Genomic DNA, 21121 nt, shown 5'->3' with positions numbered 1-21121 from the left:
AGCCCTGCAGGGAGCGCAGGGCGTTGGTGGCGCTGCTCATCTCCCTGAAGGTGAGGAAGGCCTGGCCCCGCAGGCCGAGACTGCGCCGCACCAAAATGTCCAAAATCTGCCCAAACGGCGAGGAAACGGCGCAGAGGGACTTCTCCAGCTCTGGGACACCCAGGGGACAGCCTGAGCCCCTGGGGACAGGCACGGACACTCTCAGAGCCCCCAGGACCCCCCAGCCATCCCCGTCCTCCTTGGTGTCCCGGTTCAGGTGGTTGATGGAGATGCTGGGCTGGGGCCGGGGGTCCTGCACCGCCAGGGCCGGGACCCCTCTGTGGGGACAGGGGGGCTTCAGGGGGCGTCTGGGGGGCTGCGACCCCTTCACCCCCTGGCACCCCTTTAGGTGTCCCCAGAGCCCCAAATCCACCCCAGACCCACCTAAAGCCCCCAAATTACCCTCAGATCCCCCCACTTTACCCCAAAATTGACCCCAGAGCCACCTCAGAACCCCCAGATCCCTCCAGTTCCTCTCACAACTCCGCCAAAGTCCCCTCGGACCCCCGCAATTACCCTCAGATCCCCCTAAACCCAACGGAGAACGCTCCAGAAGCTCTCAAGCTCCCCCCAAAGCTCCCTAAAGCCCCCTCATTCCCCCAAACCCAGCAGACACACGCCTATTTCCTGTCAGTTCCCCAGAAATCCCCAGTTTCTCCCCGAGCCGCCCCAAACCCCCCGTTCAGTTTCCCCGGCCCCACCTCAGCCCCTCCTCAGCCGCGCTCCCCTGACAATTTCCCGCCTGCACCGCGCGCGCGGGCTCCTCCAGCCAATAGCGGCGCGCCCCGTGCCGAACCAACCAATCAGCGCGCGGCTGCAGCCAATCAGAGGGAGCCGGGAGCGGCGCCCCTCCCCCGGCGGCCCCGCCCCCCGGGCTCGGGCGGGCCCTGCGGGCGGCGCTGCCAGAGCGGGGGAGGCGCTGGGAGAGGCGGGAGCCGCGGGAGCCGCGGGGGCCGCAACGCTGGGGAGGGGGCTCCGCACAGGGGCCGGGGGCTGGGAGGGGTTGGGGGGGCTGGGGAGGGGGCCTGGGGGGATCGGGGGCCTTTGGGGAGGGAGCCGGGGGGAGTTTAGGGAGGGCTCTGGGGGGTCCTGGATGGCTCATGGAGGAGTCCTCGGGGGAGTCTGGGCGTCCTGGAGGGCTCTTGGGTGGGGGATCCTGAGGGGTCCTGGAGGTGTCAGGGAGAGTCTGGGGAGGGGTCTTGGAGCATTGTGGGGGGACCTGGGGGGTGGGGATGGGTCCTGAGAGGGGCCTGGAGGGGGGGTCTTGGGAGGGTGTGGGGGGAGTTTGGGGAGCGGTTTGGGGGGTCCTGGTGGCGTCCTAGGAGGTTTTGGGGAGGGGCTTTGGGGGATCTGGAAGGGTCCCAGAGAGGGTCTGGGGGGGGTTGGGCGTTTTCGGGAAAGGTCCTGGAGGGATCTGGGGAGAGGCAGGCGGGTCCCAGGTTGGGTTTGGGGCGGGGTCTGCAGGGTCCTGGAAGGGTCCTGTGTGGGGTCTTGGGAAGGGTCTGGGGGGGTCTCAGGGGGCATCCTGGGCTGGGTGCAATTGGGGTCTGGGGGCTCTCAGGGGGTCCTGGGCCAACTTTGGGGGGGGCTCTGGGGAGGATTGGGGTTCCTGGAGGGAGTCCTATGGAGATCTGGGAGTCCCAGGCAGTCCCAGGCTCACCCTGAATGGGGTCTGGGGGTTTCAGGGGGAGGGGGCACAACAGGGATTTTCCCTTCCCACATTTTTGGGAGGATCTTCCATGGTGCCCCCTCCCCAAAAATTTCCAAGGGCCCCTGAAGTTGCTCCTGTTCCAGTGGCTGGTGCCCTCTGACCCAGGACAGCCCCCAGTGAGTCTGGGGGAATTTTGGGGGGATTTTGGTGGTGGTTTTGGACTTTGGGGGGATTTTCTTGGGAGTTAAGGGGGAATTCTTGGAGTCTTTTGTGAGAATTATTAGGTTTTGAGGGGGTTTTGTGGATGTAGGGAGTTTTGGATTTTGGGGGATTTTATTGTCCTTTTGGAAGGGGTTCTTTTTAAAGGGTTTATTGAAATTATTGGGAGGTTTTTTGTTTTTAATTTTAGTGGGTTCCACTGGAATTTTGTGGGATTCTCTGGGGTTCTGGAGGCTCTTCTTGTGATTTTTAGGGGATTTTGGGGCTTTTTAGTGAAATTTTGGGGGGCTTCGTGTAGTAATCAGGGCTCATACCTTTATTAATGTTCAGCTCTATTAAAAAGATCAGCAGAGCAAGGGAGCTCAATACAGAGCTCACCCCCGCTGTTGTAGCTTTTTCCCAGTAGCCAAAGGGCGAGAAGGCTGCAGAGTCTGTCCCTGGAGTCTCCGTGGCACACTGGTAGCCGGAGGTGAAGAGGTGTGCAGTCTGTGTCTGAAGTCCTGGTAGCCGAAGGGTGAGGGCATGTGCAGAGCCTGCTACCAAAGTGCAGCAGCAGCTGTCCCCTGTCCTTCCCTCCTGGGAACACCAGGAAGAGTTGTTCCTTTGTTCCTGCTTCCCACAGCCCAGTCCAGTCTGGTCCCCTGCAGGCTATGGTGACAGGTCAGACACAGACCAGGGATGTGGTTCCCTTTTCCCCAAGCAGCGCACCCATCCAGCCCCCTCCACTGTGCCCAGCCTTCCACTTAGGGGTGTTTTCATCCCCAAAACCCCCTCCCGTGATTCCACTGGTCTCTCTATTTTGCATCCCAGTCCTAGAATGGTAGTGTGGGTGGGGGTGTAGGTGATTCCCAGGAGCAATTTGCTAATTAATATTTCAATGTCAGTACTTAGCCCAAACCGAAGTGTCTCAGCAAGGCTGTTTTGTTCATAATAAATCCCTCCACTATTTCTTTGATTTGGCTTAAGCCCGCATCAACTTACAGTCTCTGGCTTTTGAGGGTTAGCTTCTTTGGGTAATTCTCTTAATTCCTAGAAGCAACGTAAGACTGAATAATATTCTAACTAAAAATTTCTTCAGTTGACTTCTTTGGCTAAAGGACACTTATTAAACAATTAGAAATTGCTTGAACTTTTACTGTGTTACTTTAACTCAGAAACGGTTACTACTACCTTACTGTATATAAGCTTCTAGCAAGTTTTTTTTAAAGTTAATTTTAAGTCTTCTGGTCCCCTAATTACTGTCCATATACAAGAGGAGGTGGGTGACCCTATTGGGTCTGGTCTGGTGTCTGGGGGTGGCACTGATCCTTTTACTCTGGTGATATGGGTTCAGCCTTTTTGTTGAATACCTGGAAAGGTCCTTCAAATTTGAGGGTTAGTGGAGTGGTGGTGCTCTAGGATTTTATTAACACCCAATCCTCAGGACTGATGTGGGCATTGGTATCCAGAAGGGAGGTTTGGGGGAGATACCCCTTCTTTGTGAGGCCTTCTTGGGATTTTCTTATGATTTTTAAATATTATTTAGTTGCTGCCTCCCCTTCTAAATATCTGCAGTACTGAAAGGGGTGATTAGAAGAGGGAGTCTAAACATTATTTCATAAGGAGAAGCCCCTATGTCGGACCGAGGTCTTGTTCTGATGCACAAGACAGTAAGAGGTAAATATTTGAGCTAATTCATTTTTGTCTCTTTAATTAATTTGGTTGTTACATTTTTAAGAGTTCTAGTCATCCTTTCTGCCCTTCTCGAGTTTTGAGGATGCCATGGGGTGTGCAATCTCTACCTTATCCCCAGGGCTTTTGTTACTTGATGCAAAGTTCAAGAGACAAAATGTGGACCTCAGTGCGAGTCAATGTTACTGACTAGCCCGTATCGAGGTATGATATTTTCTAAGATTATTTTTGCAACTTCTTTTGATTGGGAAAGCCTCCGCCCAGTGAGTGAGATGATCTACGATCACTAGTAAATGTTTGTACCTCTGCACAGAGGGCATTTTACTGAAATCTACTTGTATGTTTTGGAAAGGTCTTAAAGCAAGTTTTCCTCCCCCGTGTGCTGTTTTTCTCATTACCTATTGGTCAGTTTTCAGGCAAATCCCACATCCACTTGTGACTGCCTTTGCCAGGTCATACACTCCAATACATAAATTTTCCCATAAAAAGTGGTCGCACAAACCTTGGATTCCCCAGTGGGTCAATTCATGACTTGAACTATTATCTTTTTATCTCGTGGGATGGTCCTTACCCTTAATTGGATTTGCAAGTTGTGAGAACCCTGGGTTTGGTTTGGGGTCTCGTGTGGTGGTAAAGTCTCTCTTCCAACCCGTGCTTCCAAAGAAAAACTCCACAGTCTCTTGTTGTTCGGTCTCAAGACAATTTATTGCTAGTTATCTAACAGATTATGTTCTCGGGCTGCGGCTGTTTGATCAGCGGCCCGGGCAGAGACGCACACACTCCTGACACCCTGACTGTCCAGTGTCTTCTTCTTCTCCCTCCCCACCCAGGGCTGCTGCTATCTTTTATAAGATATATTACGTATAACATGTTTACAATTATTCCCCAATACCTACTACCTATATTCCCAAGTGCTTTTCTACTCTAAACCAATCTGCGAATGCCAACATCACCAAGAACATGGATGTAAGGAAGAAGAAAGGAAGGACAGGAACAGCCCACTTTCCTCCTTCTTAGAACTTCTGACCCCCATGTACAAAGTAAAAATCCCCCTGTACATGTGCTAAAACCCCCTGTACCAAAAAAAAAAAAAATTTCCCCTCTACTTTGTAACTACTTTTACTATACTATCTAACCCTTTGTGACTGATTTTTCCACCTTAAAAGTTGGTAATTCATTCCATGGCTCAAACTCAAAATCACAGCTGATTCCAGCTGCCTGCTGGGGTCTAGAGTGCCTCTGACAAAGGCTGGAACCTCTAAAAATATCTGAGAGACATTTTGAGTTCCCACATCTCCCCTCCCTGTTTGAACCAAAAACACCTGCTTTGCCACTTTGTTCAAGGCCCTTAGAATACACATGAAAATGCATGGCATAACAAGCAGAAGAACTACAAGCCCTATAAGAATGTAAAATATTGTTTTTAAAATTTCTTTCCACACTGGTGAGACATCAAAAAGGTTAAAGAAATCATCCCACCAGGGTCCTGTTATTTTTTCAACTTGGTGATACTACTTTCTAATTGTTTTATTTTTTCATGAATGGATTTTGAATGATCGGACAAGTTCATGCAGCACATCCCCTCAAATTCTTCACATCCGTGCCCATGTGACAGCAACAAATAATCAATTGCTGCCCTGTTTTGAAGCACTGCCTGTCTTGCACTGCTGATATCTGTTAACATGTCACTCAGTGCAGACGAAATGGCACGACTGTGTTTGCTCAACCAGCAAGCTATGTGGTCCAATTGTGTCAAGGCCACCCCTGATGCTGTTTGGGCGAGAAAATTCCAACTGCAATTCTCTGAGCCTTGTCCCAGGTATAAACATCATCATCATCACAATTCAGACTCTATTGATCAAGGGATCTTTTTTCCCTGCATGTCTGCTCCTTTAAAGTTTTCAAATCAGGTGTTATCAATGAGAGCTCCCCAATGCTGCATGGACTGCCCTTGACTTTTGCAGGGATAGCAGGCCAAACTCTGTCCCCGCAAACCAGAAACACTCCCTTCGGTAAAGTGGCTGGGTGTTGAAGGGATGCTTTGCTCGTCACCTTGGTGTAATTGCACCAGGATGATGCATTTTTATAAAAAGGCTGATTTGGAGTGACATCTATTGTATGATTATCTGTCTTTGCCACTCCCACTGGATTAAATTTGATGCAGTATTTCATTTTTGTTGACCCAAAAATGTCTAATTCTGGGGGTTCCAGGTGAGGCACAGGAAGGTACTGCGTCCAAACATGCCATCCTTCCATAGGATCTGAAAAAGTTTTCAAAACCTTTGGAGGGATTTTTTTGGAATTGGCCACTCCTTCACTGGCACACCTACCAAACATGTTGAAAATTGTTTCCCTGGCTTTGAATGAGTCAGACAAATACTGTCCAGACCCGCTGCCTTTGCCAAAGTTTCCCACACATTTTCCCTTGGTTGTTTCATGGGAAAGTCTGTCTCATTGCCCAAAGCAACAGGCAAGAGAATGAGACGCATGAACACTGCCTGTCTAAACTCCATGTCCATGTCCCCAACCTCTGTGAAAAACCCTGCAATACAGCAACACTCAAATAACACTTAATTTCCCCGAAAAAAAACCCAAGTCTCTGGGTAATCAATCGTTGTCTGACGAGACGTCTGCAGCGTCGTTGTCTGCCTCCGTCTGCGTGCTCTCTTCTTTGCTCCTCGGGTCCGCGTCCACCTGCGTCTGCACCTGAAAAGGTTTCACGTGCCTCGCCGACACCCACTTCGGTCCTCACTGTGTGGAAACACAAGAGAAACCCTTGCCCCAAGTTATTAATGTAAATGGACCTTCAATTTGTCCTGATTCTGGATTTCTGATCAAAACCAAAGGATTTTCCCTTAACTTTGCTTGTGCAGTGTTTGTAAAATACCTGACAATTGGTGGTGTGGGCTCTGAGAATGAACTATTTAAAAAATTCAACACATACAGAGCTTTGTTCAGCCACATATAAGGTGTTGTGCCTGCCTCTCCCCTTTTCTGTTTATCCAAAAGGGATTTCAGGGTGTGATGTGTTCTTTCAATGATTGCTTGACCTGAGGGAGAATAAGGAATACCAAAAGTGTGTTTCACTCCCCATTTTTTCAGAAATTTTTCAAGCACCTTGCCTGTATAAGTTGGACCATTATCTGTTTTTATTTCTTGTGGCACCCCGAGTGATGCAAATGCTTGTAGAAAGTGTCTGCAGGCATGTTCTGTGGTCTCCCCTGTATGTAATGATGCAAAAATCGCCCCTGAAAATGTGTCTACTGAAACATGGATATTTTTGAGCCTCCTAAAGGATGGGTATTTTGTGACATCAGCTTGCCAGAGCTGAAGACTCTGCAATCCCCTTGGATTGACAGTTCCTGTAGATGCAGGAGGCTGCAAAAGTGACAGTCTGGACAAGCACTGATGATCTCCTATGCCTGACTTTTAGAGAGGCGAAAGGATTCCATCAATGCCTGTGCATTTTGATGGAAAAATGCATGGCTCAATTTTGCCTGCTCAAAAATATCTAGCAATGTCTGAGATATGGTCATTGTGAGTCTGTGTGCGTGAGCATTTCTGCTGCTAAGAACCGTGGGAGTGATGAATGTGCCCTGATATGTGTAACAAAATATTCGTGTTCTCTACTTTCTAGAATTGTCCTCATGCATGACAAATATGAATATAAAATTTCATTGTCGGTGTGTTTCAAAAGTGATTCCTCTAACTGTTTGACCACATTCACAACATATGCTGAATCTGTGATCAGATTGAGAGGTTCCTGAAACAATTGAAAAACCCTGACCACTGCTGCCAATTCCACAATTTGTGGTGAACCCTGTACCATTTTAATGTCTGATTCCCACTCCCCTGTTTTTGGGTTTTGCCATGTAACTACTGATTTTTGAGTTTTTCCCCGAACCATCAGTGAACACTGTCACCCCTTCCACTGGTTCCTGGCTTATTTTTGGTTTTTCCCTGAAACTTACTTTCGCATTCAGCATCCTGTGAGCTGGAAGATGAATTGTACAAACTCCCAGATATCCTAACAAAGCAACTACAAAATCCTGTGATTTCTGCATCGCCCATTCAAAATACACTATTTTCAAAGGAACATGAATAACTGAGAAATCTCTGCCTGACATTGTCAGCAACCTGGTTCTCGCCTTGATAATAATCTGTGCTACCATTTCTAGATCTGTGAGAATTGTTTTTGAGGGCCTGTAAGCTAAAATATCCCACTCTATTAACAAAAGAGGGTCCACTTGAGACAAATCCCACTGAAAAATCAACCCATATAACTGTGCTGTTTCCGCCAACACTGCTAAATGAAAGGGCAATGATTCTACAAAGCGATGTGCTTGTCTCTGCTGAATCATGTCTGTGATCTTTTCAAGGTCTCTTTTTGCTTCAGGCGTCAGAGTTCTGGGAGATTTGATGTTGTTGTCCCCTCTCAAAAGATCGAGCAATGACAAGATGTCATCATTGGTGATTCCCATGATCGGTCTCATCCAGTTGATCTCCCCCAAAAGCTGTTGCAAGTCCTGGAGATTGGTGACCTTTGTGTTGATTCCCAGTTTCTGTGGCCTTATTGTTTGTTTCGTGATCTTCCATCCCAAGTATTTCCAAGGTGCAATTTCCTGTATTTTTGGTGTACTAGTTTCCAGTCCTGCTTTTTGCACCTGCGCAATCACACAGTCACGAACCTCTTGCACCTCCTGTTTTGTTGGTGCTGCAATGAGCAGATCATCCATATAATGGATAATTTTTGGTTTTGTATGTTTCTCTCATGATGGATGCAAAGCTTGGGCCATGTACCATTGGCAAATGCTTGGAGAATTTTTGAGCCCCTGAGGAAGAACTCTTCAGTGGTATCTTTGCAGAGGTTCTTCTCTGTTGATGCTTGGGACAGAAAATGCAAAGCGTGGAGCATCATCTGGATGAAGTGGAATGCTGAAAAAACAGTCCTTGAGATCAATGATCACAAGCGACCAGTCCCTCGGGATCATCGAGAGAGATGGAAGCCCAAGCTACAGTGGCCCCATGTCCTGATGACCTCGTTGATTTTCCTGAGATCATGAAGCACTCTCCAAGACCCTGAAGTTTTCTTGCGAATGACGAACACTGGGGAATTCCATGGGCTGTCTGTTGGTTTGATGTGTCCCTTCTGCAGCTGTTCCTGGACCAACTTTTTCAACGCACTCAATTTTTTCCGCTCTATGGTCCACTGATCCACTCAAACAGGATCATTTGTTTTCCAGGTCAATTTCAGAGTGGCGAGTGCCACAGTGACCCCTGTTAAAAATCCAACTCTAATTTAGTCCCTATTGTGCCAAAAGGTCCCTTCCCCATACTGTGATGGGCTTTTGCATGATGAAAGGACGGATAACTGCTGTCTTTTTTCCCGGGCCTGTGACAAGAATTGCGTTCTCACTCTGGATGCACAGGGAACTCCCCCCTATGCCTGTGAGAGAACCCAAAGGTGCAACCAAGTCCCATTCCTGAGGCCAAAAAATGTATGAAATAACTGTAACATCCGCTCCTGTGTCAAGCATCCCTGTAATAGCAATTGTCTTTTCGTTACAAGTCAACTGACGAGTAACGATGGGTCGATCCCGGCTCAAATGTTTCACCCAAGATGCATGCACATCTGCTTGATCACCAGGAAAAGAGTCCTGTTTGTTGAACACCGGCATGGCTTGCCTTTCTGGATGAGATGGCAGAGCCATAGCTCGAGCAATCGGTGTGTTTTGTGGAATTGTCAGAGGTGGTCGCAAGGCTTTTGCCGTGACCATCAGCTCCTCATTATGGTTTGCTGAAATCAAAGATGGATAAACAACAAGTCCAAGGATAGTTCTTCTGTCCCTGGCCATTATTAAAAAGTCCTGCCTTTTCCAAGAAGTCCCTGTGACACCTGTAGGTATCACTGCATGGCTATTGTCCAAAAGACACATCAATTTGGAGGTTGCCAAGACGCATTGGAACCCAGGTGGTACCAAGTCTGGGTTGCTGGGGATTTTGGAGATTGCTCTGCCGAGGGGTTCTGTTTGTTGCTCCCCAAGGATTGTTCCTGTTGGTTCTGTGTCACCGCCAGGATTTTTGCCTGAGCGCGCTGGCGTTGATTTGCGCTCTTTTTCCCATTTCCCGGAATCGGGAGAAGTTTCCCATCCACATCTGTCTGTGAGTGACACTCGCAAGATGTTTCCCTCTCCTGAATCAATGGCAAAGGTCTGGTGGCTTGTTGGTCTTTGCAAGTTGTGGGCAGTTCCTTTTAATATGTCCTTGTGTCCCACACCCAAAGCACTGTCTGTCTGCACTGGAGTTGCCCTTTGCATAATTTGCAAGAACTTCCCTAACACGTTTTTCAATTTGATCCTCCAAGTGTTCCTCCATGATGGAAGCAACATGTTGTGGTGTCCCCACCTTGCTGCACGCCTCGATCATGTCTGCCAAGGTGGCCTGGTGCGGCATCATGCTGATGATCCGTCTGCACTCCGGATTGGCATTGGAGAACGCAAGGCTTTTGACCAGGTGTGGTTTCGCTTCCTCCTCACTCACCTGCCGCTCCACTGCCTGAGAAAGACGATCCACGAATGAAGAAAACGGCTCTGAAGGACCCTGTTTGATCTCAGTCTAGATGTTGTCCTGGACCCCCGTTGGAGCAATCTGAAGAATTGCCCTCCGTGCTGCCTCTTTGATGTCACTGAGCACGTGACACAGGAGCCTCACCGCCTGTTGAGTTAGACCGTCCTCAGGAGGATCACCAGCAAGCTGCACCATGGTGAGGTTTGCATTTGGCCCGCCCTGGTATCTGGCTCTCAGCTCCTCTAGGGATCTCCTCCACGCCTTCTGCCACATGAGAGCTTGGGTGTCTGTAAGAACTGATGTTGCAAGATATTTAAGATCATATGGTGTTAAGTCATACATGCCAAAAATACTTTTTAACATCTTCTTGAAATATGGTGATGACAACCCATTGTCCCAAATGGCCTTAGCTAAATCTTTGATTGCTCCACAATCCAGGTGTTCCCATCTCGGGTTTTGGCCCTGAGCGTCATAGTTCACTGGCATCATTATGTTTCCCAAGCCCTGTAATAAACCTTTCTCCTTCTCCAACTCTGCTCGAATGTCCTGCCAGTCCACTTTTGCACTCTGCAAAGCCGTAAATTCAGTGGGTACTTGCCTGTAGAGTGGAGTCATCTGTTGTGGCTGCAGCTCTGGTGCAGTAGCACTCACCGATACCAACGGCGTCTGCAGCATCTGCGAAGATGAAGGCTGAGAGTCTCTGGAGAAAAGTGAAGCATCTGCTGTGGAGGAGAACACACGACTGCCCTGCATTATTTGGAAAATTTTTGGAAGATGAACCAACAGTTCTGGCTGTGACTCCAAGGCTGTGTTTAAATATTGTAAAAGAAATTCAACAACCCCCTTTGATATTAAAATTGACTCTCCCTGCCCCGAAATTTTGGCAGACCTTGATTTTGGAATTGTCCAAGCTGGGACACTCTCCGAAGCAGTGATGCATATCGTTTCATCCCGTTGCTGTTCCTCAGCAGAAGTGTCCTGAGTCCCGCACTGTTCTGGTGTCAGTGGAGGTTCCTGCTGCCGTGCAGATGTGACCTTTTTCACCCTGGAGTTTTTCTTATAAGAAACTGGAAAAAAGTCCTGCAATGTCACGGTCCCACCACTGGGTGGCGCAGTGCCGTGACCGGACAAGTTCTGCGAAGCCTGTTGCAATGTTGTGGTTCCGCCGCTAGATGGCGCTGCCGCCTGACCAGCTGAGATGGGAACCGCACTCTGCTCTTCAATCTGCACTTCCGATAAACATTTGAGCATTTCTTCTGACAATTGATTTACATTTGCAAATCCCGCAATATTCCTGATAAACCTTTAAGCATTTCTCCTAACAACTGATTCACGTTTGCGATCCCTGCAATCGGAGAAACTGACTCTTGTTGCAATAATTGTTCTAATTTGGCCATGTCTGAAGCTGACAGGGATTGGCCATGGGCTTGGGCTGTCTGTTGCCATAGGAACGATGACGGAACCGTGCCCTGAGGAATTTTTACATCCTGGCCATGCCTTGTCCCTGCCTGCATCATCACGGAGGAGTGAACGCTTCTGCTCCAACCCTGGCAATGCTTCGGCCTCGCTCTGCCCCGCACCGCCTCTGATTCAGAGCCACTGTCGTACCCCCCGAGACTGACATAACCACTCTCCTGTTCCCATTCCGGCTTTGGCATCTCCCCAGGGGATGAAGGGTTGAGCCTGGAGCAGACAGTGTCTGTGATGAGCTCCAGAGGAGCTGAGCCCAGGGGCTGCTGGCCAAGGCCCTGGCCCAGTGAGCATTTCTCAGCTGGCAGGGCGGCCTGAGAAGGGGAAAGGGGAATGCACCAGACCAGGAACCATGGAACCAAGGGACCATTGTTACACTGTGGGGCCATGTGAGAAGAAGTGACCATTGGGACACTGTGGGGCCTTGTGAGACCAAGGGACCATTGGGACACTGTGGGACCATGTGAGATCAAGAGACCATTGGGATACTGTGAGTCCTCATGGATTCATGGACACCACTGTGACATTGCTGGGCCTCATGGAAGCAAGGGGACCCTAGTGATGCCGTGTGCCTCAGTGGAATGTAGGCATCATTGTGACACTGTGAGGCCCCATCCAACCAAGGCTCCATTGGGACACTCCGAGACCCCACGGAAACAAAGCTCCAGGGTAACACAGAGAGGCTGCCTGTAATCAGTGCTCCATTGTGACCCTGTGGAGCCAAAGGAGAGCGTTGTGACACTGCAAAGCCCCATGGTCCATTGGTCCAAAGGTCCATTGTGACATTGCAGGACTCATGGAACAGAGGAGTCACATGACACTGTGGGGCCTGTGGAACCATGGAGAACATTGTGACACTGCAAGGCCTCAAGGAATCATTAGGACTGTTATATGTCTATAGGATAATTCGTGCAAATAAAATTGTCATCTATTTTATAGTTATGTGCTGTTAAATTATACTCTTATAAGAAGTTTTTAAATTGCACAAGCCAGCAACAGTGATTGCAACATCATGTCGAAGCCACCTGGACAAGAGAGGGAGGACTTTATTTACAAGCGAACGAAAGTGGCCAGCCCGGAGAGGGATCATGCATCAAGGTTGTCCGAGAAACACCCGGACGATAAATACACGATAAATATCCGAGACCGAGATAGTCAGAGCCATCAGGGAGGTACATCTCAAATCCGAATTCCGGGACTGCAAACACAGGTGTTCATCACTCTCCGGACATGTATTGTTCAACTTGCCACAGAGAAAAGAACTCCACATGAATACATGCACTCCAAAAAGGAAGAAAGGGGACTCTGGCTCAGGCATGGAAAATGGTATAAAAATGGGTCAGACAGGATGGTCGGTGTGAAGCATAGAGGACCCTCTGCTGCAGCTGTCAAACCTGTGTCTCACCGGGTGGCAATCCCGGGCTCCACACTGACTTTTTTTTATAGTGGCTTTTTTCCATTTTTCTCAAAGCTTATATTTGGTACACTTAATAACTTTTATTAAATTAATAACTAATAACTTGGAGCCTTGCATTTATAACATGTTTATCACATTCGGTTTCTCATGATAAGCCTATCTACTTCTGCTAATTCTGAGGTGGGGAAAATGAACTGTCATGATTCCCGCTTGCACTAGAGGATTGTGACACGGGCTGACTTTGTGATGCCAGAGTCTTCTGTGCCATCACAGCGCAACTGTATGACATCCCAGAGTGATAGAGCAGCACCGGCTCTGTGACATCACAAGGGGGATTTGTGAGATCCCAGGGTGGGCTGTGACATCCCAGGAGGCAGTGTGACATCTCAGGGGCTCTGTGACCTTACTGGGGAGGTCACTCCAAGCCAGCTCCCACTCACAGTTCCTCCCAGAGAAGTCCAAAGCTGCTGGTGCACAGTGGCATCCCGTGTCCCTCTGGGTCCCCCTGCCCCTGGCGCTGCAGCCTCCTCCTGAGGATGTTCGAGGAGATCAAGCCCAGAGCCTGACACGGGGACAGGGGCTCAGGGCCCTCAAAGTTGGAACAGGGAGACAGGGACCCCCTAGCAGCATCCCTGTGCCCCAGGGCCAGAGCTTGGCCAGGGCTCCTTCACCCTCTTATGAAGGAGGGCTTGAGAGCACTTATAAAAATCCCCAGCAGGGGAGTAGCATAAAACAGCTTTAATATTAATTGACAGCACCACAGAGTTCCTTGGCAAGAGTCACTCTGCTCCTGACTGGACACTTCAGGCACAGCAAGGAAACAAAGCAACAACAAAACCAAACAAAATCCAGGCAATCAAACCAAAAAGGAGTCAAGAACTGTCCCGGTGTCTGTGTGTCTCTGTGTGTTTTTTTGTGAGTGTGTATGTTAATGTCTGTGTGTGTGTGACGAAAGGACAGTGAGGGCAAGGATAAAAGGAATACAGCCTAAAAGCTAAACAGAGCTGTGGAATAACACTTAACAATATTCAACTTCGCTTATAACTTCTATTAAGCTTCACAAATTAGCAAAAGAACAACTCTTAGCAGCATTTAACTTTGCTTACAGCTTGTGACTTTGTCGCTATAAGACACGTGAAAGCACGACGCGAGCCACCTGCTATTTGCAAGGTAAAGATAAAAGTTTATTCTCTGACTCCAACTTTTATACTTTGCCAAAGGTGACATTGGATTGGAGAGTGAGTGAGCCACCTGTCCAAAGACATTGGACAAACCACTAGTAAATCAAGTTTGTCCACCCCCATAAAAGATTGTAAACAATATGTTGTTGACAGAAATTGTGTGGGAAGGTTCTCCAACAGAATGGAAACTCAGAAGGCTTTAGAAAATCTTAAGAATCAGAGTGACATGACTTAACCTTACTTCCAGGCCTGACTGGCTCAGCTATCCAAGGCATCCAAAGTTTTCAGAGAGCAGCATATCTGCCACATTTCCCTGAGCACAGGCACTCCTGTGTGCACACAGACACAAAGAGTCACTACAAGGCACCTGTGCGAAATTCCCCTGAGCAAAGGAAAATGTTCCCTGTGGAGGCTTTGGCATCTCCCCAGGAAATGAAGGGTTGAGCCTGGAGCAGACAGTGTCTGTGATGAGCTCCAGAGGAGCTGAGCCCAGTAGCTGCTGGCCAAGGCCCTGGCCCAGTGAGCATTTCTCAGCTGGCAGGGCGGCCTGAGAAGGGGAGAGGGGAATGCACCAGACCAGGAACCATGGAACCAAGGGACCATTGTTACACTGTGGGGCCATGTGAGAAGAAGTGACCATTGGGACACTGTGGGGCCTTGTGAGACCAAGGGACCATTGGGACACTGTGGGACCATGTGAGATCAAGAGACCATTGGGATACTGTGAGTCCTCATGGATTCATGGACACCACTGTGACATTGCTGGGCCTCATGGAAGCAAGGGGACCCTAGTGACGCCGTGTGCCTCAGTGGAATGTAGGCATCATTGTGACACTGTGAGGCCCCATCCAACCAAGGCTCCATTGGGACACTGCGAGACCCCACGGAAACAAAGCTCCAGGGTAACACAGAGAGGCTGCCTGTAATCAGTGCTCCATTGTGACCCTGTGGAGCCAAAGGAGAGCGTTGTGACACTGCAAAGCCCCATGGTCCATTGGTCCAAAGGTCCATTGTGACATTGCAGGACTCATGGAACAGAGGAGTCACATGACACTGTGGGGCCTGTGGAAGCATGGAGAACATTGTGACACTGCAAGGCCTCAAGGAATCATTAGGACTGTTATATGTCTATAGGATAATTCGTGCAAATAAAATTGTCATCTATTTTATGGTTATGTGCTGTTAAATTATACTCTTATAAGAAGTTTTTAAATTGCACAAGCCAGCAACAGTGATTGCAACACCATGTCGAAGCCACCTGGACAAGAGAGGGAGGACTTTATTTACAAGCGAACTAAAGTGGCCAGCCCAGAGAGGGATCGTGCATCAAGGTTGTCCGAGAAACACCCGGACGATAAATACACGATAAATATCCGAGACCGAGATAGTCAGAGCCATCAGGGAGGTACATCTCAAATCCGAATTCCGGGACTGCAAACACAGGTGTTCATCACTCTCCGGACATGTATTGTTCAACTTGCCACAGAGAAAAGAACTCCACATGAATACATGCACTCCAAAAAGGAAGAAAAGGGAGTCTGGCTCAGGCATGGAAAACCGTATAAAAATGGGTCAGACAGGACGGTCGGTGTGAAGCATAGAGGACCCTCTGCTGCAGCTGTCAAACCTGTGTCTCACCCGGTGGCAATCCCGGGCTCCACACGGACTTTTTTTATAGTGGCTTTTTTCCATTTTTCTCAAAACTTATATTTGGTACACTTAATAACTTTTATTAAATTAATAACTAATAACTTGGAGCCTTGCATTTATAACATGTTTATCACATTCGGTTTCTCATGATAAGCCTATCTACTTCTGCTAATTCTGAGGTGGGGAAAATAAACTGTCATGATTCCCGCTTGCACTAGAGGATTGTGACACGGGCGGACTTTGTGATGCCAGAGTCTTCTGTGCCATCACAGCGCAACTGTATGACATCCCAGAGTGATAGAGCAGCACTGGCTCTGTGACATCACAAGAGGGATTTGTGAGATCCCAGGGTGGGCTGTGACATCCCAGGAGGCAGTGTGACATCTCAGGGGCTCTGTGACCTTACTGGGGAGGTCACTTCAAGCCAGCTCCCACTCACAGTTCCTCCCAGAGAAGTCCAAAGCTGCACGTGCACAGTGGTATCCCGTGTCCCTCTGGGTCCCCTTGCCCCTGGCGCTGCAGCCTCATCCTGAGGATGTTCGAGGAGATCAAGCCCAGAGCCTGATACGGGGACAGGGGCTCAGGGCCTTCAAACTTGGAAAAGGGAGACAGGGACCCCCTTGCTGCATCCCTGTGCCCCCAGGGCCAGAGCTTGGCCAGGGCTCCTTCACCCTCTTATGAAGGAGGGCTTGAGAGCACTTTAAAAATCCCCAGCAGGGGAGTAGCATAAAACAGCTTTAATATTAATTGACAGCACCACAGAGTTCCTTGGCAAGAGTCACTCTGCTCCTGACTGGAAACTTCAGGCAAAACAAGGAAACAAAGCAACAACAAAACCAAACAAAATCCAGGCAATCAAACCAAAAAGGAGTCAAGAAGTGTACCGGTGTCTGTGTGTCTCTGTTTCTTATTGTGTGTGTGTGTGAGTGTGTGTGTGACGAAAGGACAGTGAGGGCAAGGATAAAAGGAATACAGCCTAAAAGCTAAACAGAGCTGTGGAATAACACTTAACAATATTCAACTTCGCTTATAACTTCTATTAAGCTTCACAAATTAGCTAAAGAACAACTCTTAGCAGCATTTAACTTTGCTTACAGCTTGTGACTTTGTCGCTATAAGACACGTGAAAGCACAACGCGAGCCACCTGCTATTTGCAAGGTAAAGATAAAAGTTTATTCTCTGACTCTTATTTCTGTACTTTCCCAAAGGTGACATTGGATTGGAGAGTGAGTGAGCCACCTGTCCAAAGACATTGGACAAACCACTAGTACATCAAGTTTGTCCAGCCCCATAAAAGATTGTAAACAATATGTTGTTGACAGAAATTGTGTGGGAAGGTTCTCCAACAGAATGGAAACTCAGAAGGCTTTAGAAAATCTTAAGAATCAGGGTGACATGACTTAACCTTACTTCCAGGCCTGACTGGCTCAGCTATCCAAGGCATCCAAAGCCCTCAGGGAGCAGCATATCTGCCACATTTCCCTGAGCACAGGCACTCCTGTGTGCACACAGACACAAAGAGTCACTACAAGGCACCTGTGCGAAATTCCCCTGAGCAAAAATAAATGTTCCCTGTGGAGGCTTTGGCATCTCCCCAGGAAATGAAGGGTTGAGCCTGGAGCAGACAGTGTCTGTGATGAGCTCCAGAGGAGCTGAGCCCAGGGGCTGCTGGCCAAGGCCCTGGCCCAGTGAGCATTTCTCAGCTGGCAGGACGGCCTGAGAAGGGGAAAGGGGAATGCACCAGACCAGGAACCATGGAACCAAGGGACCATTGTTACACTGTGGGGCCATGTGAGAAGAAGTGACCATTGGGACACGGTGGGGCCTTGTGAGACCAAGGGACCATTGGGACACTGTGGGACCATGTGAGATCAAGAGACCATTGGGACACTGTGAGTCCTCATGGATTCATGGACACCACTGTGACATTGCTGGGCCTCATGGAAGCAAGGGGACCCTAGTGACGCCGTGTGCCTCAGTGGAATGTAGGCATCATTGTGACACTGTGAGGCCCCATCCAACCAAGGCTCCATTGGGACACTGCGAGACCCCATGGAAACAAAGCTCCAGGGTAACACAGAGAGGCTGCCTGTAATCAGTGCTCCATTGTGACCCTGTGGAGCCAAAGGAGGGCGTTGTGACACTGCAAAGCCCCATGGTCCATTGGTCCAAAGGTCCATTGTGACATTGCAGGACTCATGGAACAGAGGAGTCACATGACACTGTGGGGCCTGTGGAAGCATGGAGAACATTGTGACACTGCAAGGCCTCAAGGAATCATTACACTGTTATATGTCTATAGGATAATTCGTGCAAATAAAATTGTCATCTATTTTATGGTTATGTGCTGTTAAATTATACTCTTATAAGAAGTTTTTAAATTGCACAAGCCAGCAACAGTGATTGCAACACCATGTCGAAGCCACCTGGACAAGAGAGGGAGGACTTTATTTACAAGCGAACTAAAGTGGCCAGCCCAGAGAGGGATCGTGCATCAAGGTTGTCCGAGAAACACCCGGACGATAAATACACGATAAATATCCGAGACCGAGATAGTCAGAGCCATCAGGGAGGTACATCTCAAATCCGAATTCCGGGACTGCAAACACAGGTGTTCATCACTCTCCGGACATGTATTGTTCAAGTTGCCACAGAGAAAAGAACTCCACATGAATACATGCACTCCAAAAAGGAAGAAAAGGGAGTCTGGCTCAGGCATGGAAAATGGTATAAAAATGGGTCAGACAGGACGGTCGGTGTGAAGCATAGAGGACCCTCTGCTGCAGCTGTCAAACCTGTGTCTCACCCGGTGGCAATCCCGGGCTCCACACGGACTTTTTTTATAGTGGCTTTTTTCCATTTTTCTCAAAACTTATATTTGGTACACTTAATAACTTTTATTAAATTAATAACTAATAACTTGGAGCCTTTCATTTATAACATGTTTATCACATTCTGTTTCTCATGATAAGCACAGCTACCCAACATAAATTTGACAAGCAATGAGTTAATGGATCCGGCTACTGTTAACTATGAAGAAAGCTTATTTATCTACTTCTGGTAACACAGCATCATCTAATTTAACTATCATCTTAACTTTCCTAGAATTCTTAAGTCTTCAAAATTAGTGTCTCACAGAGGATCAGAAAGGGGCCATCACCCCATGATCCATGTGATCAAGTGAAGCCAAATTTATTGTACAGAAATCTATATTTATAATATTTTCTAATGTCCATGTCCCTCTAGGTAATACATGATTGACCAATCCTAACTGTGTACACATCAAAGACTAAATCCTAATTGGATCACCTGATTCTACACATATATTCTGTGGTCGTCTAGCCCACCCTTAGTTCTCTTTTTTTCCCACTTTCTCAATCTTTGCTGACAGCTTGCTGATTCTCGCTGACTCTTCTGTCTTCAAGTATTCACTGTACTTAGTCCTTGAACTGACTACTTTGTTACCAGAAGCCTGGAGTGTGCATCTGCTGAACGTGTCCATTGTCCTGCAAAAAATCCTCAACATCCTACGATTTGGCAGAAAGTGAAATGGCTTCTCTGGTGAACTTAGAGCTTGATAGATTGCACTTATTAGTGAAGAACTTTGAATGTGTTCATTTTTCCACAAGCTAGGAGGGTTTGAGCAGGCTGCCTGAGGTGTATCAACAGCTTGCACCATGGCCAAGTGTGGGAGTGAAGACCTGCCTTCTGAGGAACTGGGAAATGTTTGTGCTTGACAATGAGAAGAAAAACGGTGAGCGTGAGACTGAGAACACAACACAAACATCACCTCCTGAGCCGGAGAAGGACACCTTACCAGAGACATCCCCAGCTCAGACAGAGAACTGCAGGCAACAGACACTGGCAGACATGGTTACCATGACTGTTCCTGACCAAAATCCACCTTATCCTTCCTGTGGTTCCTGGGTGAACTGTGTGTTAGGCTTGATTGAACATCTGAGGGTAGCCCATGGGAAAAGGAGGGTTTGTTTTCGGTGTGCTAAATGTGAGTAAGAGATGAGTAATTATCACAGCATTGTTTGTCACCTTCCTAAATGCAAGGAAACAGCACAAATGGCTTCAGCCAGGGAGTGGATCTGTGAGGTATGTGGCAGGGACTTAAAGACAAAAATTGGTCTGAGACAACCCAAAAGATTAGCACACTCATGGGTTATAAATCAGGAAAGGGTTGCTGCTTCCTGTTATAAATTGTGACACGACAATTTGAAGTGTCTTAATTCAATAAAGCAATTTTATTTAAAATAGCAAGTGAGTAAGGCAGGCAAAGCACAGCGCTGGGTGGCCGGGGAGTCTCCTGCTCCACCAACGGCGCACAAAAATGTTCTGTCCCAACCTTCCTTTTATCCCCCCCTTCTCCTTGCAGGCGTGACTCTCCAGATGTAGTCTGAGTCTGGTCGTTGTGATAGCTTCTAAGTCTCTTCTTTTGAGATACAGCAAGCAGACCAGATACACACACCCAGGACTCTAATCTCAACCTCCTTATCACCTTGTAAGCAAATAAGCATTTCAAAGACACACCAGTATATTCTTATGCAAACCAAGGTAAGCGAGCATACCACAGTGAACAAATGATCTTCCACTTATCTCAATTCCCCCCTTTTTCTTGTTCATCTTTATTTTGTTCACTGAATCTTTGTAACTCTTGGTGACTTAGTATTAGGGTCTCATCTACATCGTGTATGGGTTCATATTTTGCCCTAATGAGCATTAAATGTGCTGCCTCTAAGCGTCCCTTCACTATTTCTATTGCCTTATTGAAGATGCATGGCCCAAAGGTCAGTCCCAATATTATCAGTATCAGAGGTCCTGCAAGGGTGGATAACAAGGTAGTTAACCAAGGAGATTGAGTGAACCATGATTCATACCAACTTTGCTGTGCCTCTCTTTCCCTCTTTCTCTGCTCTAATCTTCTCCTTAATTCTGCCATGGTGTCTGTAACAACTCCAGTATGATCAGCGTATGCACAGCATTCCTCCTTCAGGGCTACACACAATCCCCCTTGTAATAATAGCAAGTCTAAACCCCTTCCGTTCTGCAACACCACCTCAGATAGGGACCTTAATGATTTTACCAATCCATCGATGGCCTGCTCAATTTTACTCAGATCTTCATCTACTGAAATTCTTAATGCTTTAAATTCCTTTTGTTGATTTACTAGGGATGCCACCCCAGTTCCAGCTCCTATTCCCCCGATGGTAAGGAGAGTTGCAATAGTTAAGGCAGTGAGGGGTTCC

The sequence above is a fragment of the Lonchura striata genome, chromosome 37 (genome assembly GCF_050655825.1).
Source record: "Lonchura striata isolate lonStrDom1 chromosome 37, ASM5065582v1, whole genome shotgun sequence".
NCBI classification, from domain to species: Eukaryota; Metazoa; Chordata; class Aves; order Passeriformes; family Estrildidae; genus Lonchura; species Lonchura striata.
This window is presented reverse-complemented; position numbering follows the sequence as displayed.